We start from the raw sequence: 13,729 nt of genomic DNA, 5'->3' as shown, positions 1-13,729 counted from the left end.
TGTAGGATATGAGCAAGGATCCAAACCTTAACAGCTGTACCAAATCCCACAAGGCATATAGGCAGATGTTGAAATTAAAAAATAGTGCAGCTTGAAGGAGAATAGAAAAAAAAATCTGAGAACAAATATCTTAGAATTACAAGCAAATTCTAGTTTTGTACTCATAATTTACACATTCCCCTTCCTTACCCCTCCACTCCACCAGCACATACACACACACACACACACACACACTCCGTCGGTGACTTAACTGGGGCTGAAATTTGGAGATGATTTTTAAATATTGCATGTAACAGGGATTTCTATGGCTCTTATATGTCCTGGATAAAACTTTTCTGCTTTGTGACAAGCCAGGGCTATCACATTGCTGTGCTATCAGGAGGCACATTAATTTCATGAGGCCAGTAAGTTCACCCAAGTTCTACCTATTGATTTTCATAATCCTCATCACAAGATATGTTGAATGCAGGACCATCACTACAAAAAGGAAGTCTTAATATAGATAACTATTACCTCAGCCAATAGTCTCTTCCTTATTTTGAAGTTTTCAAATAGTTATAAAGTGAAAATGCAGGATGTTTATAAGGATTTATACTGCATTTGCTATCTTGGATAGGTTGTTCAAAAATTTTAAGTCTTGATTTGGTCTTCTTCATCAAAGGGTAGTATCATTTGAAATATTGTTTATGTAGTTTTTAATTTATTACAGAATGTTTTAAACAGAATGTGTCAAGGATGGAAGTCCCATAGGACCTTTCTCATTTTTTATTATTTTTTATTTTTGTAGAGATGAGGTCTCACTAGCATACTCTTTCCTTGGCCTCCCAAAGCACTAGGATTGCAGATGTGATCCGGAACACCCTGCCAAGACGTTTCATTGACTTTGACAACTCTCTATGATAGAAGTTATTATTGTTCAAAAACATGAGATAGCAGAGACACGTCAACGGCATAGTGGAATGGGAAGTCCCGGACCTTCATTTCCTCCACAAACACAATGATTTTACAATTCATGGACAGATTAGCTTTGGAGTAATCAACAACTAATTGAAAATCTCCTGCTTCCTGGGGGGGTGCAAAAGCAGACTCACTGAAGCCAATAGGAAGATTGAGGACAACCTTTCACCAGAGACCTTGCCCCTGGTGCAATGCCATATGATCAGAAAGAGACTCCCTGGCTCCTAGCTTTACCCAGAAAAGGGAATGGGTTGATTTGCAAGTCCAGCTCTCTGAGGAGTTTCCTTAGAGGACTGGCTTTTGTCCTTTCAGCCTTGGAGTTCTGATGATCTAGCACAGTCTAGCTATTCATGGTAGAATGGAGGCAGCAGTTTGGACTGGCAAATGTCATTGCTTTCTCTACCTTGCTCAGCACAGAGCAAAAGGATAAAAAATCCCGGATCTTAACTTCCTCCTGGGGATGGAAAGAGTTGATCCATGAGTCTGGCACCCCACTTTCCCTAGGGCTTCTCCCAAAACTAAATGTGTCTCACCAGTCTTAAAAATCACATAGATCTAGCACCATCTGCCCAGGAGAGAATGAAGACAATGAGTTGAACGTAGATGCTATATGACTCCCACCCTGGCTCAGCACAGAGCGAATTAACAAAAACCACAGCTGTCTTCAGCTCCCTGAGGAGGAAAAGAGATAGTAAAGAATGTCAGAACATCTGTTCAGGCTGAGGGTGGTGCTCTTCTGCTGTATAAGTCCAGTCTGTCATGATTAGGGGAGGTTTTGCTTTGTCTAATGTACAGACACCAACACAGGGACTCAAAAAAGAGAAAGAAAAAAGAAAGAAGAATGAGCCAAATATTTTCCAAATAAATCAAAAAATTTTCAGAAATTGACTCTATTAAAATGGAATTGTAAAGTTTACCTAATAGAAAATCAGAAATAATTATCATAAGAATGTTCACAGAAATAATTGCCATAGGGATGTCAAGAGAACAATGCATGGACAAAGTGATAGTTTCAAAATAAACAGAAAATATTAAAAAGTACCAAAAGGAAATTATGAAGATGAAGAACAAAATAATTCAACTAAGAAAAATTAGTAGAAGAGTTCAGCAGACTACATCATACGTAAGAAAGAATTAATGAACTCAAAAACAGATCACTGGAAATAACTTAGCCAGAGGAGAATAAAGGAAAAAAGAATGAATAAGAGTAAAGAAATCTCAATAAAATTACGAGATATCATCAAGCAGACCATTATATGTATTATGTAAGGCCCAGAAGGAGAAGAGAGAAAACACTCAAAAGCGTATTCAAAGAAATCATGGTTGAGGCTGGGAGTGGTGGCTCATGCCTGTAATCCCAGCACTTTGGGAGACTGTGGTAGATGTATCACCTGAGGGCACAAGTTCAAGACCAGCCTCCCAACATGGTAAAACCCTGTCTCTACTAAAAATATGAAAACTAGCTGGGTGTTGTAGCAGTTGCCTGTATTCCCAGCTACTTGGGAGGTTGAGGCAGGAGAATCATCTGAGCCTAGGAGGCAGAGTTTGCAGTGAGCTGAGATCTCACCACTGCACCAAAGCTTGGGTGACAGGGCGAGACTCTGTCTCAAGAAATATAAATAAATAAATAAATAAATAAATAAAGGCTGAAGACTTCCCAAATTTGAGGAAGAAAATAGATGTTCAGATCCAAAAACCCAAAGGACATCAAATAAAATAAATCTACATTGAGACACATTATAATCAAAATGTCAAAAGTCAGTGACGAACAGAAAATTTTGAAAGCAGCAAGAAAAAAAATGATTGTTCAGATATAAGGGACACTTCCATGCTCCCTTCTTCCTGCCATAAAACTATCAGCAGATTTTTCACCAGAAATTTTTATTTCAGGCAAGAAAGGTATGAGGTGATATATTTCAAGTGCTGAAAGAAAAAAAAAAAAACTGCTAACTAAAAATACTATACCTGGATTATATATGTATTTTTAACAGAGAGAGAAGGTTTTTCTGAGACAAACAAATGCTAAAGGAGTTAATTACCAAGGAACCTGCTTTACAAGAAGTGCTGAAGGGATTAGGTTGAAATGAAAGAATGCTGACCAGCAATCTCACAGCTTAAGAAAGTATGAAACTCATTGATAAAGGAAAATATATAAACAAATACAGAATACTTTATTACTATAATGGTGGTGGGTAAATAACTTTCCATTACAGCATTAAAAGTAATTATAACTAAAGAAATATTAAAATATATGCAATATTAATATATGTAAGTTGTGACATTAACATAAAATGCATGTGAGAGGGAAAGTTAAAGTGTAAAAAGTTTTTGCATGTGATGTAACTTGTTATATGCTTAGAACATACTGTTATAAAATATTTTTATGTAAGCCCTAAAGGTAAGAAAGAGGAAAAGCTAAAGAAGTTAGAGAAAAATAAGGTGAAAGAAATTTCAAAGAAAAAAATAACACTAATAGAAAACAACTAACAATATGTCAATAATAAATCTCCTTCCCTGTCAATAATTATTGTAAACGTAAACCAATTGAATTTCTCAATCCAATTACATAGAGGGGTGAATGGATTAAAAAACTATGACCTAACAATATGCTGTCTACAAGAAATTCACTTTAGATTTAAGGACACACATAGACTGAATGTGAAGGGATGGGAAAAGACATATTGAATGTCTATTCAATATGTTGCCTTTTGGTAACATATTGTTACCTATTGGTAATATTTTGGTTACCTTTTGGTAACCAAAAAGGACCATGAGTGGTTATACCTATATCCAACAAAATAGATTTTAAGTCAAAATTTTTCACAGATGACAAAGAACATTAAACATCGATAAAAGGGTTAATCTATCAGGAAGATATAATAAGTATATGTGCACTCCCTTACAGATCTCCTAGATACATAAAGCAAACATTTACTGATCTGAATGGAGAAATGGACAGCAATATAGTAATAGTAAAAGACTCAATCCCCCACTTTCAATGATGGACAGAACATTCAGACAGAAGACAAATAAGGAAACAGAGGACTTGAATAATACTATAGATCAAATTGATCTAACAGACATACACAAAACATTCTAACCAACGGCAGCAAAAGACACATTCTTCTCAAGTGCACGTGCACCCTTCTCAAGGATAGATTACATGTTAGGTCACAAAACAAGGGTTTAAAACTTTAAGAAGACTGAAATCATACCAAATATATTTTCTTACCACAATGGAATAAAATTAGAAGGAATAAATACCATAAGAAAAACTGGAAAATTCGAACATAAATGGAAATTAAACAACAATCTTGAACAACCATTCAAGCGTCAAAAAAACCCATTTAAAAAAATAAAAATTATTTTGAAACAAATGAAAATAAAAAACATGCATAAAAAAATTATAGGCTGCATTTAAAGGAGTAATAAAAGAGGAGATTGTAAAAATACTCATATTAAAAATATCTCAAAGAGGCAACCTAAATTTCCATCTCATGGAAATAGAAAAAGAAGAACAAACTAGCCCATAGTTAACAGAAAGAAGTAAATCACAAAAATTAGACCAGAAATAAATAGAAAATATAAAAATAATAGAAAAAGATCAATGAAACCAAAAGTTGAGTTTTGAAAAGATAAACAAAATGGACAAACCCTTAGCTAGACTAAGAAAAAACGGTAGAAGACACAAATAAATAATATCTAAAATGAAAGAAGAGACATTATGACTGATGTCACATAAATAAAAAGGATTACAAGACAGTACCATGAACAATTATATGTCAAAAAACTGAATAACCTGGAATAAATGTATACATTTCTAGAAACTTCTAAGCCTAAATAATGCAGAAATGTAATGTGAACAGACCTATAAGAAGTACTGATATAAGAGTTAAGAAGAAATTACTTAGGTAGATAGCGAAGGTATAGAGGTTTCTCAAAAAGTAAAAAATACAACTATCATATGATCTAGCAATACAACTGCTAGGTATTTTATCCAAAATAATATCAAGATCTCAAAGAGATTTTAGCACTCGTATGTTAATTGTAGCACTATTTACAATAGCCAAGATGTGGAAATACTCTAAATGGCCTTTCAAAGATGAATATAGTATATACAACCAATAAAATAGTATTTAGCCTTAAAAAAGAAGGAAATTCTACAAGGCATAACACCGTAGATGAACCTTGAGGACATTATGCTCAATGAAGCAAACCAGTCACAGAAAGAGAAACACTACATTATTCCACTTACATGAAATCTCTAAAGAGTCAAATTCATAGAATCGAAGAGTGAAGTGGTGGTTACCATGGGCTAGGGGGAGCAGGAAAGGAGGAGTTGCTCATCAGCAGGAATAAAGTTTCAGTAAAACAAGATGAATAAGCTCCAGAGATCTGCTGTACAACATTGCATCTATAGTTAATAATAATGTATCATACAATTAAAAATTTAAGGGAGTAGGTCTCATGTCTTAACGTGAGATTGGTAGTTCTTACCAAGCTAACATAAGATATATAAAATAAACCACATAGAACGTTGTTAATAACATCGGCTCTCAGTGGAACTCCAGAGTATCTAATTTTGAGCAAACTCTGGAAACATGCATTTTAAGCAACTGAGTAATGATTGCGGGTGGCTCCTATACCTAACTTTGTTGTTTACTTCTAGAAGGAAAATGCTGTAGACCTAACATACAAATCTAATGAGGTAGATATCCGTTTCTTCTTCCACAGTCTTCATATTCACTTGTCACACTCTTCACTACTCAAATAACTGACAAAAATTTGTTTTATCTCTTCTGACCCTTTGGAATCTTCGTGTTATGTGTCTTGCTTCCAGACTTCTTTCTTTCTCTTACAGTCTTTAAAAGCTCATGTATCTACTTGAATAAACTGGTGGTTGATAAGTCTTTGTATATGCCTTTCGTCTTTTCTAGGATGCATTAGCATGAGGTACACTGGCAACCACAGTATCAACTACAAAGTCAGAAAGTAAGCATGTCATATTCCATTTTGGCCCTCAGTATTTCCCTATAAAACACTCTTTCCTGGTCTCACTACGCTTTTGGGCATTCAATACGTATTCATTATGCATTAAATATCTTGAAAATTTCTGACATATGTCACCATCCTATTACTTTGATCTGTTTTTGGACAATGGAAAAGTACTTCAATTTCAGAAAGCATGTTTGAACTCTAATGCTTATGTAGCTCATCAGTGGCCTGAAAACCCCTTGGCTGATCCCCAGCAATTATGTCTATTCCACCAGCTGTAGGTTTTGATGACAGAATTTCTAATTAGCTAAATATTAAATTAACTAAATATGTAGCTCACTTGCCCCATATAACTGAGTGATATTTGTTTACATATATTTATGAGTATTTTTAAACACAAGTCTTTTATTTTCTATGAACATTGTCATGTCAAATTCCAAGAAAGTAGAGGTTAAAAAAATAATGTTTATGCTGGTAGACAAAAAGGAAAAGCTAACACTTCTATACATTCAAATGAATTTATCAACCTGCCTTATACCATAAGAGAGGTAAAGAGGTTATACTAGTTTTTTCATAAATGTTCATGTACTATAGAAAGGATATAAGTGAAATACAGGGAAGACTTTAAGCTTTATTCTCTGAGGGAATATGTTATAGTCTTCTTTTCTTTTTAAAAAATCAAGTGTTTCAGCCGGGAAGGCTGAGGTGGGCGAATCGCCTGAGCTCAGGAGTTGGAGACCAGCCTGGGCCAAATGGTGAAACCCCATCTCTACAAGAAATAAAAAAAAATTAGTCAGGCATGGTGCCATGCACCTGTAGTCTCAGCTACTTAGGGGGCTGAGGCAGGTGCATCGTTTGAGCCCAGGCTGCAGTGAACCATGATTGCACCACTGCACTCATCTGGGCAACAGAGTGAGACCCTGTCTCCAAAAACAAAACAAAGCAAAAAGTATTAAAGAAAGTATATAAGAATGAAGTGTTTCAAAGGGATACTCTATAAGCAGAATAGGACTAGGATTTGTTGGTGTGGATCATATCCACAGGCTCTTCTGGACTGCATTCACAGTGGTAGGACATGCATTCCATGATAGAGTGAATTCTACTGACAGGGAATGGCAGAAATTGAAGAGGATTGTTTATGTCTCCATAGGAATGCTTTGAGTCTACCTGGTCACTGCAAAACACCATATTGACTTTGTATAAGTAATGAGGAACTTTATTTTTTGTTTTTATTTTTTAATGAATTTTTAGCAAAGTTTACTCCTGTGAAAAAGAGGTGGAGGTAGCCAGATGCTTACATACCATAGTTTTAGGAGTATTACTAAAAGAATTATTATAAAAAGTTACCTTTTGTAATCCAAATTTGGTCTTTAGTCATTTCTTGCCTGGGAAATTTACAATAATATTTTGAACTGGTTTTTGTGACTCTGATCTCTCTGTTCTACAGTTCTTTCCACAGGCAGGAATAGGTAGATTTCTGAAGCACAATTGTCATCAAGTTTAAAAGCTTCAGGGAAACCCCATCGTCTGATTGAGAAAATAAAATGTCCAAATTGAGTTAAGTGATTTTTTAATATGTATCTCCTGCCTATTATTAATTAACTTATTCATAAATTTTTCTAAGTGCCTGGTATGTCCTAGCCTGTGCATCACGAGAGCTACTAGCCATAACAAGCCACTTCAAATTTAATGCAACACGTATTTTGCAATCCTCTGTCTTTCCTGACATAGCCCCTCTTTCTGAAAAGTTATCTTTTACTTTCATTGTTCATCACTTCCACATTAGACATATATCTTATTATTTGCAAAGCTCAAAATAATGTAATCTATGTGTGTTTGAATCAGTTTCTTTGCTTTACCTAAAAGACTAAAAACGTATTAGTCTTACTAATTTTTTAATTATAAGGTAATATATTTTGTTGCAAAAAAAGGGGAGATAGCATATAAAAGAGTAATAGAATGTCCTCCACTATTAATTTTCCCACAATACTTTTAATGTGCATTTTGCTTATGGATAGTATACATACATAAAATATGTAAATCATGAACCTACAGCTTTGTAAAGTTTCACAAATTGAGCACACACAGAAATCAGGAACCATATCAAGGAAGAGTCCAGTAGCACCAAACCAACAGTTCTTTATTTCTTCTGATGGTTACTCTTCCTCAAGAGTATAACCACTACCCTGAGTATTATTAGCTTGGCTTAATTTTGTCTCTTTTGAGCTTTTTGGAATAAAATACTACTAATTGCCTTGTATCTGCCTTCTTTTTTTTTTTTTTTTTTTTTAGGCAGAGTCTCGCTCTGTTGCCAGGCTGGAGTGCAGTAGCGCAATCTTGGCTCACTGCAAGCTCCACCCCCTGGGTTCATGCTATTCTCCTGCCTCAGCCTCCCAAGTAGCTGGGAATACAGGCGCCCCCGACTACGCCCGGCTAATCTTTTGTATTTTTAGTAGAGACAGGGTTTCACCGTGTTAGCCAGGATGGTCTCGATCTCCTGACCTCATGATCCACCCTCCTCGGCCTCCCAAAGTGCTGTGATTACAGGCGTGAGCCACCGCGCCCGGCCATGTCTGCCTTCTTTTGCTCAGCATTATTATTATGAAATTCATCAATGACCCTGCATGCATTTGTGTGTATATAAATACATATATAAATACATACACACATACATATTTCTTTGGAGTCTAGACCAGGAAATAGAAATGCTAGGTATACATAAGGTGAGTTTTAGTGGATATTGCCACTTAAAAGTGATTCAATCAATTTACATTCACAATAGCTCTTTTGAATTTCCTGTGCTGAAGGTTGATTGAATACAGGTCTGTTGTACATATTTCTCGTCCTTATGGGATCAGTGGTCTATCTAGGGCCTTTACTTCTTACGGCATTGGAAGAAATGCAAAAGGGATAAGTGGAACCATACATTGTCTCTTCAGGCTGTGGTTGAGAGTGGTCATAGTATCACTTTTGTTCGTATTTCATTGTCTAAATCAAATCACATAGTTAAGCCCCAACATCAGTAAGTGCCACATCTTTAGTGGAAAGAGCTGCAAAATCATGTAACAAACGTGAATACAGAGAAACATTGGGAATAACGATGCACTATAGCATAGTTTGCTCTCTTGATAACACTTATTTATATTCCTTCCATACACAGAATGCCTTTACACCCCAAGACATTCTAAATTCCTGTCTAATCCTTTTATTAAGCACAAAGGCTAGAATTCTATGCCTTATAACACATCAGTATTTTTCTCCCCCTGATCTTTGGGGGAAAGAAAAGTCTACTCATATACCTAACACAGGGACAAAATGATCACAATAAACAATTACATTTGAAAGAGAGATGAGGCTGGGCGTGGTGGCTCATGCCTGTAATCCCCACCCTTTGGGTGGCTGAGGTGGGTGGATCATGAAGTCAGGAGTTCAAGACAAGCCTGGCCAACACAGTGAAACCCTGTCTCTACAAAATATACAAAAATTAGCCAGGCATGGTGGTGCGTGCCTGTACTCCCAGCTACTCGGGAGGCTGATGCAGGAGAATCACTTGAACCCAAGAGTTGGAGGTTGCGATGAGCCGAGATCACACCACTGCACTCCCACTTGGGCAATAGAGTGACACTTCATCTCAAAAAAAAAAAAAAAAAAAAAGATGAATAGGAGATTTATAACAATCACTGTTTTTTTATAAATTCTGGAATCTCAGTGAACAAATGTTGAGTCTGGCTGTTCTTTGGTTATGAAACATTCCTTGACTCTGAATCTGCTCACTGAGGTGGCTCCCAAGTCCATTTGTCTCTATAACTCTTGGATCAACCTCTGGGAGATCCTTTCCCCACCCCCACCCCCACTATGTTTGTTGTTCATTTGCAAAGAAGCATTATAAAATATTTTATTGTTGGAGATTGAGATGGTTTCTCAGGCTGTTTCATGGCTACAGAAATGTAGGAGTCAAAAGATGTTAAACCTGAATAGTTTTAGTCTTCACAGTCCAAACTAGGGATGCTTTTGCTGATACAATTCTTTTCAATTTTGGGGGGTTTTGTTTGCAACTTTACACAACAAAAACACATTCACAATTATTATACCTTTCAATTGAGACTTGTTTATGGGTATGTTAGGCATATCAGGCTTCTCTTTATCTTTTTAGCAAAAGTGATCTACTGGCGGCTCCCTTGATTCTCTGAGAGGTCTTAATAAAGAAGGTGAGGCTATGGCCTTGTCCTGGTTTATGTTTCCATGCTGTATCCTAAGAAGCATGCCTTATATTCCCATCTAGGATAAATCTTAATTTCACAGAGTTTTGTTTCTGTGGAGATGGAAGATGACAGAAAAAAAAGTTATTTTTCACCTGAGCAACTTCCAGAAAGTTTTGACTGTCTATGGATCCTCTCAATTCTATTTATAGGCAACAAATTGTTCTCTGAGCTCATCTCTTTCTCGGAGCACTTTGTCATAGCTGGCAAAATTTAGCTCAATTTTTTTTTTTACTTTCTGTGGAGAATCCTCTTTACACAAGGCCAAACATCCTTTAGGTGAACTAACTTCTAAGTTATCACAGACAAGAGGTACAAATGGTTTTTCCTTTATATAACATGGATTTCCATTTTGTCTTACTTTCTGTCACAGTTTCCTTACCATTTTCCCAGACTCATGCAATAGTTTCCTTAAAACCTTTCTCCTGAACCCAAAGTTAACTGTCATATTTTTTACAGCTATACTATACTTCTGGGTACATCATTCTGTATCAGCTAAATATTGATGTAACTATATTGCATAATGAACCACCCCAAATATCAGTAGCTTATAACAATAATGACTTACTCTTACTTATATGTCTGTGAGTCAACTGGAAGTTCAAGAGTCTAAGCAGTGTTTTACTGGGCTTGCTCCCAAGATGCACCTTGGCTTCAGGTGCACTGTACATGTCTATTAGTTTTCTGTACCAGTGGGACAGCTGAGTCATGTTCTTATGACACAAATAGAAATGTAATAGAGCAAGATAAACATGTTATATGCCTTAATCCTAGAATCCAAATCCACATGCTATCAGTTCTGACAACATTCAACAAGCAAAAGAAAGTCAGAGTCCAATCTCAGCATTAGTGGGACCAAAAAATATATTTTGGCATTAATGAGAAGAAGTGCAAAGTCATATGATGAATAAAGAATTTGAGGCAATAATACAATTTTATCCATTTTATCTTTTTATTAACAGAAGTTCTTAATTTTGATGCAGTCTATTTTATTCTTCCTTATTCTTCAGTTGCTACTGCTTTTTATGCCCTGTTTTGGAAGTCTGCCCATCCCAAGTTCATGAAACTATTGTCCTATAATTTATTCTAAAAGCTTTGTAGTTTTATGTTTTGCATTTAGATCTTAAATCCAAGTGGAACTGATTTTACTGTTTGGCATAAAATAAGGGTCTAAATGTATTTATTTTTTTCATATGGATAGTCAATTGACCCAACATCATGAATATGCAAGACTCTCCTTCATCCAGCGCACTACAGTGTTATGTATATTAAAAATAAAATAAAAACAGGTGACTGTATGTGAATCTGTTTCTGAGTTTTCTTCTCTGTTCCAAAATTATAATTTCTAATGCTTATGCCAATATCACATTGTCTTCATAACTATAGATCCGAATGTCTTGTTACATAGTATGTAGGTCCTCTAGTTTTACTCTTTGTCAATATTGCCTTTGCTATTCTTGATCCTCAATATAAATTTTAGAATCCTTGTATCAGTAATCATGCCCCCCCCCAACATATACATACAACCTCTGGAGTTTTAAATGGGTTAACATTAAATTTATAAAATGGTTTTAAGAAAGTTGATATATTTACCATATATGAGTCTTCCAATGCATAAATATGGTATGCTTAATTAATTTATATATTCTTTAATGTCTGTTGGGAGTTATCACAGTTTTCAGTATAAAATTATTATATAGTCTTCTTTAGTTTTATCCCTATTTGATAATTTTGTTATGTTATAGAAATGACATTTTTATAAAATATCATTTTCAATTTTTGTATTACTAATTTATAAAAATATAGTTTCATACTGTTTCTACCTATTATGAATACATTCATAATATTTTATCAAATCCCTGTTATATTCTAGGCTGTATATAATTTAGGCTTCAGCTATGTTTTCTCCACTTTTTTCTTAATAATGTAAAACTGTTATACATATTTTAATAAAATCTTATTTTCAACTGTTACATTACTTATTTAAAATATGTATTAGTCCATTCACATGCTGCTATAAGGACATACCAAAGACTTGTCATTTATAAAGGAAAGAAGTGTAATTGACTCACAGTTCCACAGGGCTAGGGAGGCCTTAGGAAACTTACAATCATGACAGAAAAAGAAGCAAACATGTCCTTCTTCACAAGGTGGCAAGAGAGAAAATAATGACAGAAGGTGGGGAAAGCCCTTTAGAAAACCATCAGATCTCATGAGAATTTACTATCACAAGAACAGCATGAGGGTAGTCACCCTCATGATTCAATTACCTTCCACCAGGTCCCTCCTACTACACGTGGGCATTATGGGAACTACAATTCAAGATGAGAATTGGGTGGCGACACAGCTAAATCATATCAAAAGATAAATTCGATGTTTTAAAAAGACCTACTCTCAAATAACCTTATAATCAAAAATTAATGCTAATTGTGTGGCTGTTGATTATTTCAGGATTTCTACTTATTTGGTCATGTTGTCTTGAAATGATGGCAATTTTATTTATCCTATTCAAGTGCTTAGGAATTCAAAATGTTTCTTGCTTTATTTCTATTTTGTTTAATAGTGCTATACCAGCTTTATACTATGAGTAGTATCTAATTTTCCTTATTGTTGCATTCAATCTTTATATGTACTTATATTTAAAGACTCCTTATCATTTGCATTTCATAGTCCTCACCAGTTTTTATTAAGTCTGACAATCTTAGCCTTTAAATTAGAGCACTTAATAAATTTACATTTAATTTAATGCCGTTTTAGTTGAATTTATATGGTAGCCATGAGAATGTGCCTCTAGGTACTCTTACTACAAGGAGTGTAATTGACCAGGGGCAAAGCTTTGCACTCTGAAATCAACATGTATGCATACAGGAAAACCTCCCATGAGCTTTTCCCAGGGAGCAACAGAGTGTGGTTAAGTCGGGCTCACTCCTGGGAGATGTGGGACTCCTCTGGCATGTGACTTGGCTTGAGCATTCCTCAATGACCTTGAGAACTTTTCAGTCTAAGATGCTTGCTCACAGATTCTCTTACTTACTTCCTGTCTTCTCTTCTTCACTTGAGATCAGACTTGCCCCATGATCTGATGGTGCTCTCAAATTCTCCAACCCCTCTCCCCCACCCCAGTTTTCCTTCTCAGGTGTGTTTCTTGTGGTAAATTTCTTGCCATTTAATTCTCTCTTGGAAGCTGCTTCTTAGAGAACCTGAACTGACTGTTTTATCTACTATCATTCTATTTTTCTTTTATTTGGCCACCTGTTTTTATGTTCTTTATCATACTTGCATACTTTGGATTACAAAAATTATTATTCCATTCATACAACTTAATACATATAAATTATTTGCTATAATTTAGGTAGTTAACTATATGGCTTATAACATGAAATTCTGATTTATCTTGACTTAGTATAATCCAATGCAAATGATTACATTTAACACTTGATAATATTAAAATTTTAGTAACTTTTAACTTCATCTACAACCCATCTCCACTTCTGTGTGTTTGTTGCACTGAATATTTT

This window comes from Nomascus leucogenys, chromosome 15, assembly GCF_006542625.1.
Source record: "Nomascus leucogenys isolate Asia chromosome 15, Asia_NLE_v1, whole genome shotgun sequence".
NCBI lineage: Eukaryota > Metazoa > Chordata > Mammalia > Primates > Hylobatidae > Nomascus > Nomascus leucogenys.
Note: the sequence above shows the minus strand (reverse complement) of the source record.